Source organism: Nomascus leucogenys, chromosome 3 (genome assembly GCF_006542625.1).
Source record: "Nomascus leucogenys isolate Asia chromosome 3, Asia_NLE_v1, whole genome shotgun sequence".
Classification (NCBI taxonomy): Eukaryota; Metazoa; Chordata; class Mammalia; order Primates; family Hylobatidae; genus Nomascus; species Nomascus leucogenys.
In genome coordinates, this window is record NC_044383.1 from 75,406,154 (window position 1) to 75,427,532 (window position 21,379).

At 42.5% G+C, this 21,379-nt stretch overlaps 1 pseudogene; it reads left to right on the forward strand.

Annotated features, from left to right (window-relative positions):
• Positions 1-578: 578 nt before the first annotated feature.
• On the forward strand, positions 579-716 carry LOC100588906 (annotated as a pseudogene).
• Positions 717-21,379: the final 20,663 nt, after the last annotated feature.

A 21,379-nucleotide genomic window follows, 5' to 3' on the forward strand; every position in this document is an offset into this window, starting at 1 on the left:
ACAAAGATAGAATTTGGTTTTCTCTTTTTTCTTTTTGTCCTCAGGAATTCTTGTTCTGAAGTTTTCTTATGAATAATATTTTCCTGTAGTGTTAACAAGAAATAGTAAAAGAGTTGTTCACCTTTTGAGTAAATTGTTAAAAAAAAAAAAAAGAGCGAGGGATTTGCATCATAATGTCTTTACTAGTTTTCAGATTGTTTGAAAAACTGAGTCTCCTCTCTATCAAAGAGCAGATTTTTTTAATCTTTTAATTATCATTTCTTATTTATTCATTTATTAAGAGACAGGCTCTTGCTCCTTCTCCCAGGCTGAAGTGTAATGGCACAATCACAGCTCACTGTAACCTCAAACCCCTGGGCTCAATCCTCCCATCTCAGTCTCCTCAGTAGCTAGGACCATGAGCATGCGCCACCATGCCCAACTAATTTTTTTTACTTTTGTTAAAGGCAGGGTCTCACCATGTTGCCCAGGTTGGTCTCAAACTTGTAGACTCAAGTGATTCTCCCACCTTGGCCTCCCAGGGTGTCGGTCAATGCCATGACATATGGTGACCAGTGTGAGCTCACCCAACAGAAAATATGGAAAAGCAGAGCAACTCATTTAAGAGAAAGCACCAAGATGGCCAGCTTTCTGATGCCACCTGCAAGTAGAGGGACTCAGAGATCATGCAGCAAAAGCAGAAAAGGGCAAATGAGAAGAAGGAGAAACCCAAGTAGCTTTGTGGCTTTATGCGCAACCCTCCTGCCATTCACCAGTGTCCCTGCATCTGCAGCAGGTCCCTTTGGTGCTTCCTTCCCCTCAAGTAGCCTCTCTGCCCCGGGCCATGGGAGTCACAGAGTTGCCCCTTCCCAGTGTTTTTTATTCCTGTGGGGGCTCACCCCAAAGTATTAAAAGTAGCTTTGTAATTCTTTGGGGAAAAAAAGAATGAAATGATGCTTAACTTTGGGTTATATTTGTATAAATGTGTTAACGTGTTCAAAAATTGCATGAGATTCCTAAAAATCTGGTATATCTTGGCAAATTGCATGATTCTAATGCTTTTTCCCTACATTCTCTTTGTAAATCCTAGAGTGTTGTGTCTTCAAGAAGATTGATGGAAAAAAATGAAGACTCTCACAGGTACTGTGAAATACACACCTCTGCTGATAATTTTGAGATCACACAATTGGACTGCATAAGAATTTCAAAAACTTCAGTGAAGAAAGGGGACTCATAAAATTGCTAACCAATGTCAAGCAGAGCAAGAATTAATTACATGAGACTAAAGTAACAAAGGACTGAAATTGTTGTTATTTCTGTTTTTTAGACAGAGTATCGCTCTGTCACCCAGGCTGGAGTACAGTGGCATGATCAGCTCACTGCAGCTTCGACCTCCTGGGCTCAAGTGATCCTCCCACCTCAGCTTCTTGAGCAGCTGGGACCACAGGCATGTACCACCATGACTGGCTAATTTTTTATCTTTAGTACAGGCAACGTCTCGCTATGTTGCCCAGGCTGGTCTCAAACTCCTGGGCTCAAGCGATCCTCCTGCCTCAGCCTCCTAAAGTGCTGTGATTATAGGCATGAGCCACTGCACCCAGCTGAAATAATTTTCCTATAACTTTTCTGCTTGAAATATTGCTGGTTCTTTCATTTATTTATTTATTTGAGACATGATCTCACTCTGTCACCCAGGCTGGAGTACAGTGGTGTGAACACAGCTCACTGCAGCCTCTAACTCTTTGGCTCAAGCAGTTCTCCCACCGCAGCCTCTCACAGGCATGCACCACCATGGCCAGCTATATTTTATTGTTTTTTGTAGAGATGAGGCCCCACTATGCTCCCCAGGCTGGTCTTGATCTCCTGGGCTTACGCAGTTCTCCTGTCTCAGCCTCCCAAAGTGCTGGGATTACAGGTTTGCCTCCCTTTTCCATGGTGTTGCACTGGGCACACTTCTGAACAAAAATCTTGCCTTTCTAAACATCACCCATATTTAATTCTATTTTTTTTCGCTGGTGCCACAAAGGTTTCTACTCAGAAGTTGGATGTCCCACTCAAGCATTGCTGATTCTTATGTTTTGTTTTCCATCGTCAGTAAACTTTTTTTTTATCTTAAGTTGTTTGTAGCTTACAGCAATTAGGTAAAGTATACTTTTGTGAGCAAAATTAAAACATTTACCTTTTTCTGTACCTGATTTCATCAGAATTCAAAAACTATTCATACAAGTTGACAATGTAATTATTTGCATAAGTTTAATAAGAATTTGTTTTCTTCTGTGACAGGACACAATCGGAGACACTGGCTATTTTACCAAGGCTTTGACTGGAATGTTGTATTTTCAGATGTGACCAGACTGCTTTGAGGAATCGAGGTTGATGTTAAAGCCAGTCGATTTGGGAAAAGATTGGCCTGGTGCCTTGTCTACACTGTTCCCTTGCAGAGTTCCTGATTTTCTAGTAAGTAAAGAGTGTTACTTTCTGACAGGCCCAAGAAACTCAAGATATTTGGGGAACCTCAAGAAGAGAGAAATTCACTGAATTCATATAGGTATTACGGGCACACTTTAGTGGCCGATCTTTAGCTTGGCTTCTCAGCCTTTAAAAGTCTAATCTGAGATTCTTTATTAAAAACTTCCAGCAGGCTGGGCAAAGTGGCTGATACAGTTTGGATTTGTGTCCTCCCTTCCCTAAATCTCATGTCAAATTGTAATCCCCAATATTGGAGGTGGGGACTGGTGGGAGGTGATTGGATCATGAGTGCAGATTTCTCCATTGGTGCTGTTCTCGTGATAGTGAGTGAGTTCTCATGACATCTGGTTGTTTAAAAGTGTGTGGCACCTCCCCCATCTCTCTCTTCCTCCTGCGTCAGCCATGTGTAGTACTGGCTCCTCCTTCACCTTCCGTCATGATTGTAAGTTTCCTGAGGCCTCCCCGGAAACAGATGTGCCATGCTTCCTTACAGCCAGTAGAATTGTGAGCCAATTAAACCTCTTTTCTTATAAATTACTCACTCTTGAATATTTCTTTATAGCAATGTGACAATGAACTAATACAGTGGCTCATGCCTGTAATCCCAGCACTTTGGGAGGCCAAGGCAGGAGGAATTGCTTGAGCACAGGAGTTTGAGACCATCCTGGGCAACAAAGGGGAGACTCGGTCTCTACAAATTTTTTTTTTTAATTAGCCATGTGTGGTGGTGCACACCTGTAGTTTCAGCTACTTGTGAGGCTGAGTTGGGAGGATTGCTTGAGCCCAGGAGGTTGAGACTGCCATGAACTATTATCTTGCCACTGCACTCCAGCCTGGGCAACAAAGTGAGACCTTGTCTCAAAAAAAAAAAAATTCCAGCAAAATGTAAACCAAATATTTAATTCTAAGCCCCTCAACTAACTGAATGAACCGCCTCTTGGCCAAGGGCATTCCAAAGTTAACCTGAAAAACTAGTTCAGGCCAGGCACAGTGGCTCACATTTGTAATCCCAGCACTTTGGGAGGACGTGGTGGGCAGATCACTTGAGGCCAGGAATTCAAGACCAGCCTAGCCAAAATGGTGAAACCCTGTCTCTAGTAAAAAATACAAAAATTAGCCTGGTGTGGTGGTGCGTACCTGTAATCCCAGCTACTCAGGAGGCTGAACCATGAGAATCACTTGAACTCAGGAGATAGAGGTGGCAGTAAGCTGAGATCACACCACTGTACTCCAGCCTGGGTGACAGAGCGAAACACTGTCTCAAAAAAATAAATAAATAAATAAATAAATAAATAAATAAATAAATAAATAAATAAATAAAACAGAAACCTTAAGACTGACAGAACAGATATTTTTTTTGAAACAGAGTCTTGCTCTGTTGCCCAGGCTGGAGTGCAATGGTGCGATTTCAGCTCACTGCAACCTCTGCCTCCTGGGTTCAAGTGATTCTTCTACCTCAACCTCCAGAGTAGCTGGGACTACAGGTGTGCATCACCATGCCTGGCTAAGTTTTGTATTTTTTTTTTTAGCAGAGACAGGGTTTTGCCATGTTGGCCAGGCTGGTCTCAAACTCCTGACCTCAGGTATCTGCCTATCTTGGCCTCCCAAAGTGACACAGATTACATGTGTGAGCCACTACACTCAGCCAAAACACTCTTTATAACAATAAGATACCAACATGAGATGGTAGGCTCTGAAAGAAATTGAAGTATTTTACCCTAAAATATATTTCTTTGACATATCTTGAAATGGCCCTGCAAAGATCTCTTGTGAGGAAAATCTAAATTCTATAGAGAATCCCCTTCCCTTTCCATGTCTTTTTCCTTAGCCAGTAGAGAATTCACTGAAGAGTCTGGCATCTTTTTATGTCTAATAAAAAACCTTTGCAATCTATTAAACTTAGTCTCCACAACCCCTTGTCTTTACCCAGAAACTCCCTTCTATTGATTTTAGGTTTTTAGATAAACTCTTTTTGTTTTTTGTGGTTTTTTTTGTTTGTTTGGTTTGTTTTTTTTTTTTTTTTTTTGAGATGGAATCTTGCTCTGTCACCAGGCTGGAGTGCAGTGGCACGATCTCGGCTCATTGCAATCTCTGCCTCCTGGTTTCAAGTGATTCTCCTGCCTCAGCCTCCTGAGTATCTGGGATTACAGGCGCCCTCCACCACACCCAGCTAATTTTTGTATTTTTAGTAGAGATGGGGTTTCACCATGTTGACCAGGATGGTCTCAATCTCCTGACCTCGTGATCTGCCCAGCCCCCGGCTGATAAACTTTTTTTGAATCTACCTATGACCTGGAAGTCCCTGCTTTGAGTTGTCCCATATTTCTGGACCGAACCAATGTACAGCTTAGATGTACTGATTGGTGTTTTATGTCTCTCTAAAATGTATAAAACCAGGCCAGGCACGGTGGCTCACACCTGTAATCCCAGCACTTTGGGAGGCTGAAGTGGGTGGATCACCTGAATTTGGGAGTTTGAGACCAGCCTGACCAACATGGAGAAACCCCATCTCTACTAAAAATACAAAATTAGCTGGGTGTGGTGGCGCATGCCTGTAATCTCAGCTACTCGGGAGGCTGAGGCGGAATTGCTTGAACCCGGGAGGCAGAGGTTGCGGTGAGCCGAGATTGTGCCCTTGCACTCCAGCCTGGGCAACAAGAGTGAAACTCTGTCTAAAAAAAAAAAATGTATACAACCAAGCTGTAGCCTGACTACCTTAGACACATGCTTTCAGGATCTCCTGGGGCAATGTCATGAGCCATAGTCACTAATATTTGGCTCAGAATAAATCTCTTCAAATATTTTACAAATATTTCATCAACAAAAGCCAACTTTAAAAGAGCCTATATAGCCCATCACTATTCTTACTGCATTTTGTGCAAATAATCAGGCCAAGTATAATAGGAGTAAAAGTTATTTTGCAAGTAAATTGGTCTTACTATAATTTATCTTTGGTAGAAAGAAAGACTGGAGAGAAAAAAAGTTATGTTTCAGAAGAAAATTATAGTACACCTGCTATTAGATTCTAGTCCTAGGCTGGGCACATTGGTTCATGCCTGTAATTCCAGCACTTTGGGAGGCCGAGGCAGGTGGATCAGTTAAACCCAGGAGTTCAAGACCAGCCTGGGCAACATGGTGAAACCCCATCTCTACAAAAATATATATTTTTTTTTAATTAGCCAGGTGTGGCAGCATGTATCTGTATTCCCAGCTACTTGACAGACTGAAGTGGGAGGATCACCTGAGCCCCAGGAGGTGGAGGCTGCAGTGAGCCATGACTATGCCACTGCACTCCAGCCTGGGCAACAGAGTGGGACCCTGTCTCAAAAAAAAAAGAGAGAGAGATTCTAGCCCTACCATTGTTTTTGAGATTTTATTATTTGTCTACAATTTGGACAAAATTCTGAATTCTTTCCTGGCTACAAGTCTCCAAACTAACATTTCCAAATTTTTCCTTCATTTTTCTGACTTAAATTCACTAAAATTGTAACTACCTTTTCCCTGATGCCCTGCAAGCTGAAGCTTGCGTAAACAACCTTGTGACATGCAAACAACAGAAAAATCTGTCCGATTGCCACTGCCTACTTCCACTTTAACCGAAGATGCTTTGACTCTAACATCTAGACACCTCAACTGACTGCTCTCTAGACTCTAAAAAAACTGGTATATAGACTGTTCCCAACATTAGCCTTTTTTTTTTTTCCAGGCATTTTCAATAAACCAAACATTATCCTTTGTTTTTCTTCTGTTTGAGAGCCTGTCTGCAATGCCATCTCCTAAAATTGTTACTGGAAAGGGGTCCCAATTCAGGCATCAAGAGAGGGTTCTTGGACCTCGTGCAAGAAAGAATTCAGGTTGAGTCTGTTACTGTAGGCAGCTAGTCAAACACGAGCAGAGCAGGGGAGGGCCCCTGCAACCAGGAATGTCAGGCGACCATCAGGTGATGGTCAAGCAGTTGTTAACTCTCTCTCTCTAAAATAATTACTCACAGCCGGTGCCAGAAAAAGGCAGTCTCCCAACAGATTAAAAAAACCTGAAGCTGGTGATCAGCAGCTCCCCAGTAAGATCTCAGGAGTTGGTCAAGTGGGCTCAAGCATGCGCACTAAAAGGCAAAATGGCAGCGTTTTAACTGGTATATGACCTAGGAGCATTTGGTAAGGGAAGAATGCCTCAAGTGAGCATGCGTACAACTCCAGTATACACACTGAGCATGCGGCCTCTCCCAAGTGCTAGCAGGCCGCTATGCATGAAGACAGCCCACCCCAAGGGAAGAACCAGGGAAGACGGCAAGAACCCTGAAGCATGCCAACTTATAAAACCCCAAGTCAAAATGTTAAACCAGGCACTTGAATTCTCAAGTCACTCTCTTGGCCCCCTTCCAAGTGTACTTTACTTCCTTTCATTCCTGCTCTAAAGTTTTATTTATGTTTTCTTTTTTGAGACGGAGTCTCACTCTGTCACCCAGGCTGCAGTGCAATGGCATGATCTCAGCTCACTGCAGTCTCCACCTCCTGGGTTTAAGCAATGCTCCTGCCTCAGCCTCCTGAACAGCTGGGACTACAGGTGCACAATTGGCTAATTTTTGTATTTTTAGTAGAGACAGGGTTTCGTCTATCTATTGGCTTCAGGTTTTTTCTATCTATTGAGAGACTGCCTTTCCCTGGCACTGGCTGTGACCAATGTTGGGCAGGCTGGTCTTGAACTCCTGACCTCAAGTGATCAGCCCACCTCGGCCTCCCAAAGTGCTGCGATTGCAGGCACTTTCAGAGGCATGAGCCACTGTGCCCAGCCTTCTGCTCTAAAGCTTTTTAATAAACTTTCACTCCTGCTCTAAAACTTGCCTCAGTCCCTCCTTCTGCCTTTATGCCCCTCAGTCAAATTCTTTCCTCTGAGGAGGCAAGAATTGAGGTCGCTACAGACCCATAAGGATTCGCCACCGATAACAAGTCCACAGAGGAAAGTGAAAGCAAGTTTATTAGAGAAGTAAATTTAAAAAGAATGGGCTGCTCCAAAGGCAGAGCAGCCCCAAGGGCTGCTGGTTGGCTATTTTTATGGTTATTTCTTGATTATATGCTAAACAAAGGGTTGATTATTCATGAGTTTTCTGAAAAAGGAGCAGGCAATTCCCAGAACTGAGGGTTCCTCCCCTTTTTAGACATATAGAGTAACTTCTGGATGTTGCCATGGCATTTGTTAACAGTCGAGGTGCTGGTGGGAGTGTCTTTTAGCATGCTAATGCATTATAGTTAGCATATAACAAGCAGTGAGGATGACCAGGGGTCACCTTCCTCACCATCTTGTATTTGGTGGGTTTTGGCCAGCTGCTTTACCACATCCTGTTTTATCAGCAGGGTCTTCATGACCTGTATCTCGTTATACCAGTCCTTCTGACCTATTTCATCCTGTGGCAAAGAATACCTAACCTCCTGGGAATGTGGCCCAGCAGGTATATCAGCCTTATTTTACCCAGCACATACTCAAGATGGAGTCACTCTACTTCAAATATCTCTGACAAAATGAGACACACCTGTTTAATTGGACTGGCCTATTCCCAGAAATGAGAGACTGGTTTAATAGGATCCTTTGCCACTCCGCTATTCACTCAATTTTTCTCTCCACAGCCACCAACTCAGCTTTTGGTGTGTGAAACGACTAGGGATGTTTCAGAGAGGGAAATGTGGGGTTGCAAGAAATCAAGAAATGATTCCCCAAAATATGACATTTTGGCATTTTGAGCGCTTTTGAAAATTGAAAGGCCTGAAAAAGAAGCCTTAGAATCAAGGTCTCACTAACCTTGTTTTGTTCCTCCCCCTCCCAAGAGCAGCTAGAGACTCTCCGGAATTTCCTCATTGACCAAGAAACTTTCTTTCCAAAAGAAACTCAATCGCCTTTTATTTTTCCCCTGAAATATCATTATCTTGTTTAGAAAAGAAAGTGAGGAATGCAACCACACCAACATGGACTTTATCACAAGGTAATGCCTGCCTGCCTCTCAGGCTCATTCAAATTCCAAAGAGAATCATCTATAAGTTAATTTCTATCTCCCTGATCCATTTATTCTCTCTAATGATCACTGCCTGCACCTCAAAAGAATTGTCTACATCCCCCATCTTTTCCCTCACCTATGAAAAAGGTTATACAAGCTTCTGTACCCTGTTGGGGTACGGGGTAATGATGATACAAGAGTTAAGAAATCACTTAGGCAGATAGTAAGGGTATGGGAGTCTTCGGTAAGGCTTTTCTTTTCAATGAAAAGCAGCCCCAAATCATTTTCTAACAAAGAGCAGCCTGTAAGGTTGAGCTGGGAGCTTGCACAGGTGAATACTGGCAGAAACTAGGGACCAGACATGTTCAAGATGGCAACTCCATCTTCCCTTCTCTTTCTCGGCCATGTGTACTGTAAGGAGCAGATAAGATAGTGCCGGTCAACTGGAAAGCCCATTTGCATAATAAGATTAGGATGGGGCAACAAGCCTTCCCTATGCGATATGTAAACGTCATACCTGATGGAACCAATCTGTGAGTCCTATGTAAATCAGACACCACCTCCTCAAACTGGACTATAAAATCTGGCACATTCACCACCAGCTGGTCCTTTGCACTAGGGGACCCCTTTCTCTATAGAGAGAGCTGTTTCTCTTTCTCTTCTCTTCTGCCTATTAAACCTCTGCTCCTAAACTCCTCAGGTGTGTCCATGTCCTAAATTTTCCTGGCGCACAACATCGAAACCCAGGGTATATGCCCCAGACAACGTAGCAGCTTCAGTGACGTTCTGGTTCCCACACACATACACACACACACATTAATAAATTTGCCTTTTCTCCTATTAATCTGCCTTTTGTCTGTTGATTTTCAGCAAACTTTCAAAGAGCAAAGGGGAAGTTTCCCTTTTGCCCACACAGTTTTGGTACTGTGAGCAGGATACTTCTCTGCTCTTTTGGAAACTGCAGTCAGGGGAACCCAAGACCTAACAAGGCTGAAAAAAAGAGATTCTATCATAATAAGAAGTCTCCTCTGCTCTAACCCTTAACAATAAGTAACCCGTCAGCTTGGGCAACAGGGCAAAACCCCATCTCTACAAAATATACAAACATTACCCAGGCATGATGGTATGCACCTATAGTCCCAGCAACTGCGGGAGCTGAGGTGGGAGGATTGCTTGAGCCCAGGAGGTGGAGGTTGCAGTTAGCTGAGATCATGCTGCTGCACTCCAGCCTGGGTGACATAGAAAGACCCTGTCTTAGAGATTTGAGCCCAAAGAAGTCCATTTACAACGGTGAGAGCATAATGTCAATGCCTAAAGTTTTTGTCAATCTCTCAAAAATTAAGAAATTAGCCTAAAGGGGGAGAATAGTTAAATTTTTAAATTGTTAAAAGTTTTGCCTAAAGCTGCCTCCTTATGTATTTTGAGTATAGCCTAAAGGTTTCTCCATAGATAGTGAACTGTAACCTAACTGGATATGTAAACAGATTGTAACCTACTCTTTTAACAAGTAGCCTAGTCTCAGCCAATCACAGGCAACTAACTGTTGTTCAAAGTGTGTTCAAATTAAGTCACATGTCAAGCTGTAACCAATCCAGCTATTTCTGTACCTCACTTCTGTTTTCTATACGTCACTTTCCTTTTTCTGTCCATAAATGTTATTTGACCATGTGGCTGCCCTAGTGTTGTTGTTACTCTGAACCTATTCTGGTTCTGGGGGCTGCCAGATTCATGAAATGTTCTCTGTGTAATTAAACTCTGTTAAGTTTAATTTGTCTAAAGTTTTTCTTTTAACAACTTGTACCATCTATATTTCTCATTGCTGCCAGACTATCCAGGATGTTAAGATCATGATATTACAACATTTAGACATAGTTAATCAGATGTGTGTCTCTCCCAATATACAGCTAATCACCATAGACTAATGCAGGCCTCCTTATTTATGACAGCTCCTTTGTTACTCAAATTTGGCCAGTCTCTGAAGTCTTGGATGCACACTGGCTTTCAGCAACCCTCCTCCATGGGACATAACACTTTAGAAACAGATGCTTCCAGCTCTGAGGGAAACAGATAATAGCTCTGTGGCTGACCACCAATCATTGATCAGTGATGCTTCCTCATCCCCTATCTGGATCAATAGGGCAGAAATGTGAAATGTGATATACAAAATGGCATCACTCTGGTTCAGAGCTATAAAATGGCGTCAGGAAGCCATTTTAAGAAGGACTTCCTGCATAACCTGCAACCCAGCAAAAAAAAAAAAAAGGGCAGAAACTTGCTTCGAACCTTTGAATTGGCCCAAATTGTAATGATCATGAATGTAAATATCCTGGAAAACAGCTTAACTTCACCAGCGCAGCAACTGCTGAACAGCAACAACCAATGAACTATAGACACACATACTAAGCCAGCCACCTCCACCAATGAGAATTCTTTCAAAATAACTTGGGTAATCATCCCCAGCTTCCTTTAAAAAACCGTACTCCCTTCCCTCTCTTCAAAACAGTTTGGCTTGGAGCTGAGTCTGTGTCTCCCGAATTGCAATTCCGAAGACCCCAACAAATGCCTGGCTTTACTGCTTTGCAGTCTGGTCTTTCACCTCTTCTTGGTTGACAAGACTAAACCAAAATGGAGTCATTCATGCTGAAGTTCCACTCTACCAAGCTAGAACTAAGCTGTTTATTGGACCTTCTGAGAAATCAGGAGAGTGATCATAGCCAAATCCTCCAACAAGCCAGTTTTGGTGGGTTTTGCTGTGGTTATTGTTGTTGTTGTTTTCAGACAGGATCTCACTCTGTCACCCCGGCTGCGGTGCAATAGTACAATCTCAGCTCACTGCATCCTCAACTCTCTGGGTTCAAGTGATCCTCCTGCTTCAGCCTCCTGAGTAGCTGGGACTACAGGTACACACTCCCATGCCTGGCTGATTCTTTCAATTTTTTTAGACATGGGGTCTCACTATGTTGCCCGGCCTGGTTGCTAACTCCTGGACTCAAGTGATCCTCCCATCTCAGCTTTCCAAAGTGCTGGGGTTACAAGTGTGAGTTGTCTCTCCCAACAAGCCAGTTTTAAATTGCATGATAAGGAAGTCCCCTCTGCTTTAACTTTTACAAGAAAAGTAACTTGGAAACAACCAGTATGCTTTTCATTTTCTGTTTCTGCTTTCCTCAGTTCTTTTCTGTCTATAAAACCAACCTCCTCTGCTCAGCTCATTGGAACATTCATTCTATTTTATGGAATAAGGTGTTGCCTGATTCTAGATATAATCACAAATCAAAGCCATTTAAGATCTTTAAACTAAATTCATTGTAATTTTGTCTTTTGGCAACATGAATATTAAATTTTAATATATTTCATAGCATTAATTAATTATGTAATGAGATATTAAGAGCAGAAGAAAATTATGCACAAAAACTCTGTCCTGGCTACGACCTCAAAGCTCTATTTCAGTGGCATCTTGACTTTCTTACTTCAAGACCTGGCCTGAATTCTAAATTCATAACACTGTCTAAAGGCTATACAGGCTGGGCATGGTGCCTCACACCTGTAATCCCAGCACTTTGGGAGGCCGAGGCAGGTAGATCACTTGAGGCCAGGAATTCACGACCAGCCTGGCTAGCATAGCAAAACCCTGTCTCTACTAAAAATACAAAAAATAGCTGGGTGTGGTGGTGTGCACCTGTAGTCCCAGCTACTTGGGAGGCTGAGGCACAAGAATCGCTTCAACCCTGGAGGCAGGGGTTGAAGTGAGCCAAAATTGCACCACTCCACTCCAGCCTGGGGGACAGAGTGAGACTATCTCACTCTTGCCTCCATTTCCAGCATCATCTGGCACCCGTCTCCTCTTCATTCTCTGCACATTTCTCTGCACATGAGTGAGACCTTGGAAGTCCCCAGACTGAGGCTTGTCTGAGGCCTCAAGTCCTCCACTTACGCTGTTTCCTTGCCTGGAATGTTGCCCTCCCTAGGCCTCCCCTTCTTTTCCATATGTCATACTCATCATTTAGGTTTCAACTGAAATATCACTTCCTCAGTGAAGTAATCCCTCACTTCCCAAAGTAGGTCAGGTTCTATCCCAGAGGAACTATAGGAAACCACCTCACAGGATCTGAAATTCCCTGAAGCCGGCAGGGAACCATGGACTTTCCTTCTCAAAGAAAGCTGATGTTATTAATAGGCTGTAACCTTCATAAATTGTTCTTAAGAAAGACACACCCCTATTCAAAGATAAGAAGGAACATGTGTAACATTTAAAAATCCCCATTATTAGCCGGGCACAGTGGCTCATGCCTGTAATCCCAGCACTTTCGGAGGCTGAGGTCAGGAGTTCCAGACTAGCCTGGCCAACACGGTGAAACCCCATCTCTACTAAAAATACAAAAATTAGCTGAGCATGGTGGCGGGCGCCTGTAATCCCAGCTACTCAGGAGGCTGAGGCAGAATAATCGCTTGAACCCAGGAGGTGGAGGTTGCAGTGGGCTGAGATTGTGCCATTGCACTCCAGCCTGGGGGACAAGAGTGAGATTCTATCTCATAAAAGAAAAAAAAAAAGAAAACTCCCCATTATTTCTTCTTTTGAAAAGTGTCCAGAAAAAGAAGAAAAGCAGTACACGGTGGCATATGCTTGTAATCCCAGCACTTTGGGAGGCCAAGGTGGAAGGATTGCTTGAGCCCAGGAGTTTAACACCAACCTAGGCAATATTGCAAGACTCCATCTCTACAAATAATTTTTTTAAATTAGCTGGGATAGCCAGGTGCAGTGGCTCACACCTGTAATCCCAGCACTTTGGGAGGCTAAGGCAGGCAAGTCACTTGAGGACAGGAGTTTGACACCAGCCTGGCCAACATGGTGAAACCCTGTCTCTACTAAAAACGCAAAAATTAGCTGGGTGTGATGGCGTGCACCTGTGGTCCCAGCTACTCAGGAGGCTGAGGCATAAGAATCGTTTGAACCCAGGAGGCAGAGGTTGCAGTAAGCTGAGATTGTGCCACTGCACTCCAGCCTGGGTGACAGAGCAATACTCTGTCTCTAAATAAATACATTAATAAAATAAAATAAAAATTAGCTGGGTGTAGTGTTGTGCGCCTTTGGTCCCAGCTACTCAGGAGACTGAGGCAGGAGGATCACCTGAGCCCAGGCAGTCAACGCTGCCATGAACCATGATCACATCACCATACTCCAGCCTGAATGAAAGACTGAGACCCCCATCTCAAAAAAAAAAAAAAAGAGAGAAAGAGAGAGAAAGGTGTCTGTTTGTGTCGTTTTGTACTTTGTCTGCTTTTTAATGAAGTTGTTTGTTTTTTGCTTGTAAATTTAAGTTCCTTATAGATTCTGGATATTAGACCTTTGTGAGATTCCCAGTTTGTGAATATTTTCTCTCATTCCATAGGTGATCTGTTTACTCTATTGATAGTTTCTTTTGCTGTGCAGAAGCTTTTTGGTTTAATTAGGCCCCATTGTCAATTTCTGGTTTTGTTGCAATTGCTTTTGGTGTATTCATCATGAAATCTTTGCCAGGCCGTATGTCCAGAATGGTATTTCCTGGGTTATCTTCCAGGGTTTTTATAGTTTTAGTATTTTTTGTTTTGTTTTGTTTTGTTTTTTGTTTTTCTGTTTTTGAGACTCCCGCCTGGGCAATAGTCTTGCTCTGCCGCCTAGACTAGAGTGCAGTGCTGCAATCTCGGCTCACTGAAAACTCCACCTCCTGGGTTCAAGAATTCTTGTTCCTCAGCCACCAGAGTAGCTGGGATTATAGGTGTGCACCACCATGCTTGGCTAATTTTTGTATTTTTAGTAGAGACGGGGTTTCACCATGTTGGCCAGGCTGGTCTCAAACTCCTGGCCTCAAGTGATCGACCCATCTCGGCCTCCCAAAGTGCTGGGATTACAGGTGTGAGCCACCACTCCTGGCCTTAGTTTTAGATTTTACATTTAAGTCTTTAATCCATTTTGAACTGATTTTTGTATGTGGAATGAAGGGGTCTAATTTCAGTCTTCTGCATGTGGCTAGCCAGTTATCCTAGCACTGTTTATTGACTAAGGAGTCTTTTCCCCATTGCTTGCTTTTGTTAGCTTTGCTGAACATCAGACAGTTGTTGTGTGACATTATTTCTGGGCTCTCTATTCTGTTCCATTGGTCTGTGTGTCTGTTTTTCTACCAGTATCATGCCGTTTTGATTACTATAGCCTCATAATATAGTTTGAAGTCAGGTAACATGATGCCTCCAGCTTTATTCTTTTTTGCTTAGAATTGCCTTGGCTAGTTAGGCTCTTTATACATGTGGCCAACAAGCATATGAAACAATGCTCAACATCACTAATCATTAGAGAAATGCAAATCAAAACCACAATGATGTACTATCTCACAACAGTCAGAATGGCTATTATTAAAAAAAAAGTAAAAAAATAACACATGCTGGCAAGGTTGCAGAGTAAAGGGAATGCTTATACACTGCTGGTGGGATTATGAATTTGTTCAGCCATTGTGGAAAGCAGTTCAGTGATTCCTCAAAGAACTTGAAACAGAATTACCATTCGGCCCAGCAATTTCATTTGTTATTGGTTATATGCCCAAAAGAATATTTATCACTCTGCCGTAAAGACACATACACATATATGTTCACAATAACAAAGACATGGAATCAACCTAAATGCCCATGAATGGTAGCCTGGATAAAGAAAATGTGGTATGTATAAACATGGAATACTATGCAGTCATGAAAAAGAATGAGATCATGTACTTTGCAGCAACATGGATGGAGCTGGAGGCCATCGGCCTAAGCAAATGAATGCAGGAACAGAAAACAAAATATCACACGTTCTCACTTTTAAGTGGGAGCTAGACCCCCAAAACACATGAAAACAAAGAGGGGAATAATAGACACTGAGGCCTACTTGAGGGTTTGAGGGTTGAAGGTGGAAGGAAGGAGAATCGCTTGAACCCAGGAGGTGGAGGTTGCAGTGAGCCGAGATCGTGCCATTGCGCTCCAGCCTGGGCAACAAAAGCAAAACTCTGTCTCAAAAAAAAAAAAGAAAAGAAAAAAGAAAGTAGACCCCTATCTCTCATCATTTACAAAAATCAAATCAAAATGGATTAAAGACTTAAATCTAAGTAATGAAACTACTACAAGAAAACATTGGGGAAACTCTCCAGGGCACTGGTCTGGGAAAAAAATTTCTTGAATAAATACCTCACGGGCACACGTGACCAAAGCAAAAATGGAGAAATGAGATCACATCAACTTACAAAGATTCTACACAGCAATAGATACAATCAACAAAGTGAAGAAGACAACCCACAGAATGGGAGAAAATATTTGCAAACTATCCATCTGACAAGAGATTAATAACCAGAATATGTAGGAAGCTCAAACAACTCTATAGAAAAAATCTAATAATCTGATTAAAAACTGGGTAAAAGATCTGAATAGACATTTCTCAAAAGAAGGTATACAAATGGCAAGCAGGCATATGAAAAGGTGCTCAACATCATTGATCGTCAGAGAATTACAAATCAAAACTACAATGAGATATCATCTCACCCCAGTTAAAATGGCTTTTGTCCAAAAGACAGGCAATAACAAATGCTGGCGAGGTTGTGGAGAAAAGGGAACCTTCCTACACCGTTGGTGGGATTGAAAATTAGTACAACCACTACAGAGAACAGTTTGGAGGTTCTTCAAAAAAACAAAAATACAATGCAGCAATCCCACTGCAGGGTAAATATCCAAAAGAAGGAATTCAGTATATTGAAGAGATATCTGCACTCCATGTTTGTTGCAGCACTGTTCACATAGCCAAAATTTGGAAGCAACTTAAATGTCCATCAATAGATGAGTGGATATAGAAAGTGTTGTACTTATACACAATGGAGTACTATTCAGCCATAAAAAACAATAAGAATGTTGTTGTCATTAGCAACAACATGGATGGAACTGGAGATCATTATGCTAAGTGAAATAAGCCAGACACAGAAAGACAAACATTGCAGGTTCTTACTTATTTGTGGGATCTGAAAACCAAAACAATTGAGTTCATGAACATAGAGAATAGAAGGATGTTTACCAGTAGCTGGGAAAAATAGTGGGAGGGTGTTGGGGGATGGTCAGGATGGTTAATGGGTAAAAAAAAAATAGTTAAAAACAATGAATAATACTAGTATTTGCTAGCACAACAAGGTAACTATAGTCAATAATAACTGTATATTTTTAAATAACTAAAAATGTATTATTGGATTATCTGTAACACAAAGGATATTATTGGATTATTTGTAACACAAAGGATAAATGCTTGAGGATACCCCGTTCTCCATGTTGCGATTATTATGCATTGCATGCCTGTATCAAAACATCTTATGTACTCCATAAATATGTACCTAGTATGTACCCACAAAATTACAAAAAAAATTTTAAAAAGAAAGAGAAAATATTATTGCTTACTATGCTTATTATGTGGGTGATGAAATAATCTGTACACCAAACCCCTGTGGCATGCCATTTACCTACATAACAAACCTGCACATGTACCCTTGAACCTAAAATAAAAGTCACAGTAAAACAACGAAAAGAAAAATTCCCATTAAAAGCCTGTTTTGGTTTAGAAATCATGCTTGCTTGCCTTTTATATTACATAATAATAGGAGGAATATTGCCCCTCAGTATCCCAAACAAGGCAACAGAGTTGTCATTGGACATTTCCATGGATCTACAACTGCTGCTGCAGGAAGCAATAAAACAGGCCAGAACAACAATGCACGTGCGCGCGCGCGCGCACACACACACACACACACACACACACACACACCCACCCCAGAATAGGAGTCAGGTAGTTGGTGCAGTAGCTCATCAGCCGACTGGGGACAAGACTCCTTTGCTGCCTGCCTGTAATATCCACAATCAGCCCCCAGTGTGTCAGCACCTGCAGGACCATCTCAGCCAGAGCAGAGACCCACAAGCAGTGCCATTTACAACTAAATACTGATAAACTAGATTAACAGGGAGCCAAGAGCAGGTAAAAACTTTGGCTTAGTCTCTGTCTTTGGGTGCCCTGAGTTGTCTGTCTTCATTGTAAGCACAAGATTTAGAGTAAGATCTGATTCTGACCAAGAGAAAGGAAGCAGCTTCAAGGTTAGAGCCTAGAACAGCCCTCAGCTACACATGTCCATAACTCCCTGCACTACTGTTTGTAGAACTCATAGTCATTTCTTTAATGTTTATTCTCCCTATCAGAATATAAGCTCCATAAAGGCAGAAATAAATCTGTCTTGTTCCCTGTAGTATTTTCATCAGGTCATGCATATTATGACCTCAATAAATATTTGTTTGAAAAAAAAAATCTGGCCGGGCGCAGTGGCTCACGCTTGTAATCCCAGCACTTTGGGAGGCCGAGGCAGGCGGATCACGAGGTCAGGAGATCGAGACCACGGTGAAACCCCGTCTCTACTAAAAATACAAAAAAATTAGCCGGGCGTGGTGGCGGGCGCCTGTAGTCCCAGCTACTCGGAGAGGCTGAGGCAGGAGAATGGCGTGAACCCAGGAGGCGGAGCTTGCAGTGAGCCGAGATCGCGCCACTGCACTCCAGCCTGGGCGACAGAGTGAGACTCTGTCTCAAAAAAAAAAAGAAAAAGAAAAAAAAAAGCCAGGCACAGTGGCTCATGCCTTTAATCCCAGCACTTTGGGAAGCTGAGGTGGATGGATCACTTGAGCCCAGGAGTTTGAGACCAGCCTGGCCAACATGGCAAAACCCTGTCTCTACTAAAAATACAAAAAACTTAGCCGGGCGTGGTAGTGCACGCCTGTAGTCCCAGCTACTTGGAACACTGAGGCATAAGAATCATTTGAACCCAGGAGGTGAAGGTTGCAGTGAGCCGAGATTGCACCACTGCACTCTAGCCTGGACGACAGAGTGAGACTCTGTCTCAAAAAAATAAAAAAAAAAACTCTGTCTTTTGTTCATTATACTATCATTTGCAAGTTTCATGAGGACCATCCTAAAAGCCATCTTCTTGTGTCTTATCGTGTGTATTCTTCACTATATCCATTCATTTATTCTTTCATTTAATCACTTATTTAACTAACATTTATACAATAACATTGAGGTAGCAAATATTACTATTAAAAATGTATTTATTTATTTGAGACAGGGTCTCGCTTTGTTGCCCAGGCTCGAGTGCAGTGGCACAGTAATGATTCACTGCAGCCTCAACCTCCTGGGCTCCAGCCATCCTCCTACCTCAGCCTCCTGAGTAGTTGGGACTACAGGCACATACCACCATACCTGGCTAATTTTTGTATTCTTTGTAGGGATGAGGTTTTGCCATGTTGCCCAGGCTAATCTGGAACTCCTGGGCTCAAGCAATCCTCCAGCCTTGGCCTCCCCAAGTGCTAGGATTATAGAAGTGAGCCACTGTGCCCAGCCAAAAAATCTCCTACCGTTAAGAAGCTCATGATCTGTAAGAGGCCCACAGGTTAGTAAATCACAATATGATATAGAAGTGCCACAATAGAGTATAAAAGGGATACTATAGACATAGTAGTTAAAATAGCAATGAAGAGCTTTTTCCCTACTAAAATTAACAAACATAAAAATAAAATAGTAGTAGTCAATCCCACCGTGTTCCATCCTAACAGACTCCCAGTTTGCATGCCTCATCCATGCAATCAGGTGACTCAAGAGAGGCTGACTTCATTCTCAATTCCAAAAGCTGTTTCCACACAAACCAAAGGTCATAATCCCATCCAGTGGGATTGCCAGTGATTGGTTCAAGAATACAAGTTTAAACCAAGGGTTGGCTGGGCAGGGTGGCTCACACCTGTAATCCCAACACTTTGGGAGGCCGAGGTGAGAGGATCCCTTGAAACCAGAAGTTCAAGGCCAGCTTGGGCAACATGGCAAGACCTCCGGAGGTTGAGGCTGCAGTAAACTGTGTTAGTGTCACTTCACTCCAGCCTGGGTGACAGAGTGAGACCCTGTCTCAAAATAAAATAAAATTAAGCCAAGGGTTAAGTTTAAAGTGAGTCACATTGTCCCAAGGACTATTCTATGTCCAGGAAGAAGCACGTGACCTAAAAATGGCCCAATCAGATTTAAAATGGAATTTTATTCCACCATTAGGGTAGCATTCTGCCCCTCTTGTGTTTAAAATGGAACTTTATTCCATCGTTAGGGTAGCATTGTCCCCCTCTTGTGTTTAAAATGGAACTTTATTCCATCATTAGGGTAGCATTCTCCCCTTATTGTGCAGAACGCAAACAAGGAAGTAGGCTGCCCCAGCTTGTGATCCGAGGGATCCCTGAGGACAATGACAGATGGTCAAAAGCGGGGAGGGAGATGTGAGATAACTGCAGTAAAATATGGTTAGAACCCAAATTATAGCATGTCTGGGCCCCGCCCTACTTCTGAGATTTTTTAAAGCAGCAATTACCATACATTCCTTATTGTTTAAGACAATGTGAATTAACAGTTATTTGTTACTTGCACCCAAAAGCATCCTAACAGAGCAAATAACAGTATTGTAAAACTGTGTAACAAGATAGGGAAATGTTAATGCTTATACTACTAGTCCCTAAAAAACAGAATACAAAATAATATACACATAATAGTAATAGCAATATTAAAAAGTCAGAATAGTTACAAAAATGCTAACAATAATTGCATTTGGATAGATATACTCTTGAGGACTGTTTTTCTGAGTCTCCCAATTTTCTGGAATAAATATATCTTACTACTAAAATAAAAAATCATTTGGAGATGTTTTGGAAACCGAGGCATGAATGCCTAACTCTATCTAGAGAAGTTAGAGTGGACCTTATGAGGAAGTGATGTGAGCTGACACTGTAACAAGTAGCATTTCCCAGAGGAGAAAGAAAAGGGTAATTCTAGGTCATGTTTACTTCCTTTGTTAGGTTTGGGCACATTAACTGCCATTAGCCTTAGTTTCCCCATTTGTAAATTGGGGGTATTACCTACCTCACAGAGTTTTAATTGGAATTTTAAGTTATTATTATTATCCTTTATGTTATTGTTATGTCAAAGGCAAAGGGTCGTCAAAGTGCATGTCTAGCTCAGGGAGTTTTGAATTTTTTCTTTCTTTTTTTTTGAGATGAAGCTTCACTCTTGTTTCCCAGGCTGGAGTGCGGTGGCACAATCTCGGCTCACTGCAACCTCCACTTCTTGGGTTCAAGAGATTCTCCTGCCTCAGCCCCCCGAGTAGCTGGGATTACAGGCACGTGCTGCCACGTCCAGCTAATTTTGTATTTTTAGTACAGACAGGGTTTCTCCATGTTGGTCAGGCTGGTCTCGAATTCCTGACCTCAGGTGATCCACCCACCTCAGCCTCCCAAAGTGCTGGGATTACAGGCATGAGCCACCACGCCTGGCTGAGTTTTGAATATTCTGTGTGTCTGAAGCATGGGACTCATGGGAAGGATGGGGCTGGAAATCTAGGCAGTAAGTAGCAAGGTCATGAAGGACCTTGGATGTTGTGTGAGAGATGGAGCTTCAATAAGCTTGAAGCCCACCCTGTTTGGGAAAGCCAGATTCAGAGGTCACCTGGAACTGTTCTTGGATTCCACCTCAGCCCGCTGTGATCCCTTAGAAATGTGTTTGGACTGATTCACACTGTCTCCAGTACCAAGCTGAAAAGAGGCAAGAAGGTAAATATCTCCTCCCCTGAGAAAGTTGATTTGTAGTTTGCACCAGCAGGCTGTCATGGAGACAGGACAGCTACGCACTTCTCAGAACAATTGGGAGAGGCCATTCTGAATACTGCCAAGTCCTGTGTTTTGTTCTGCAGGGTGAAGGAACTGGTACCTTTTGCCCGTGGCGTTTGCAGCCTCTTTTCACCTCCACCCTTTTGATAATCATGTGACATGCCAAGGAACTGGTTTTTTCACCTATACGCCAGTGGTTCTTCCCTCTTTTTGAGACACAGGCCTTTTTGAGAGTGT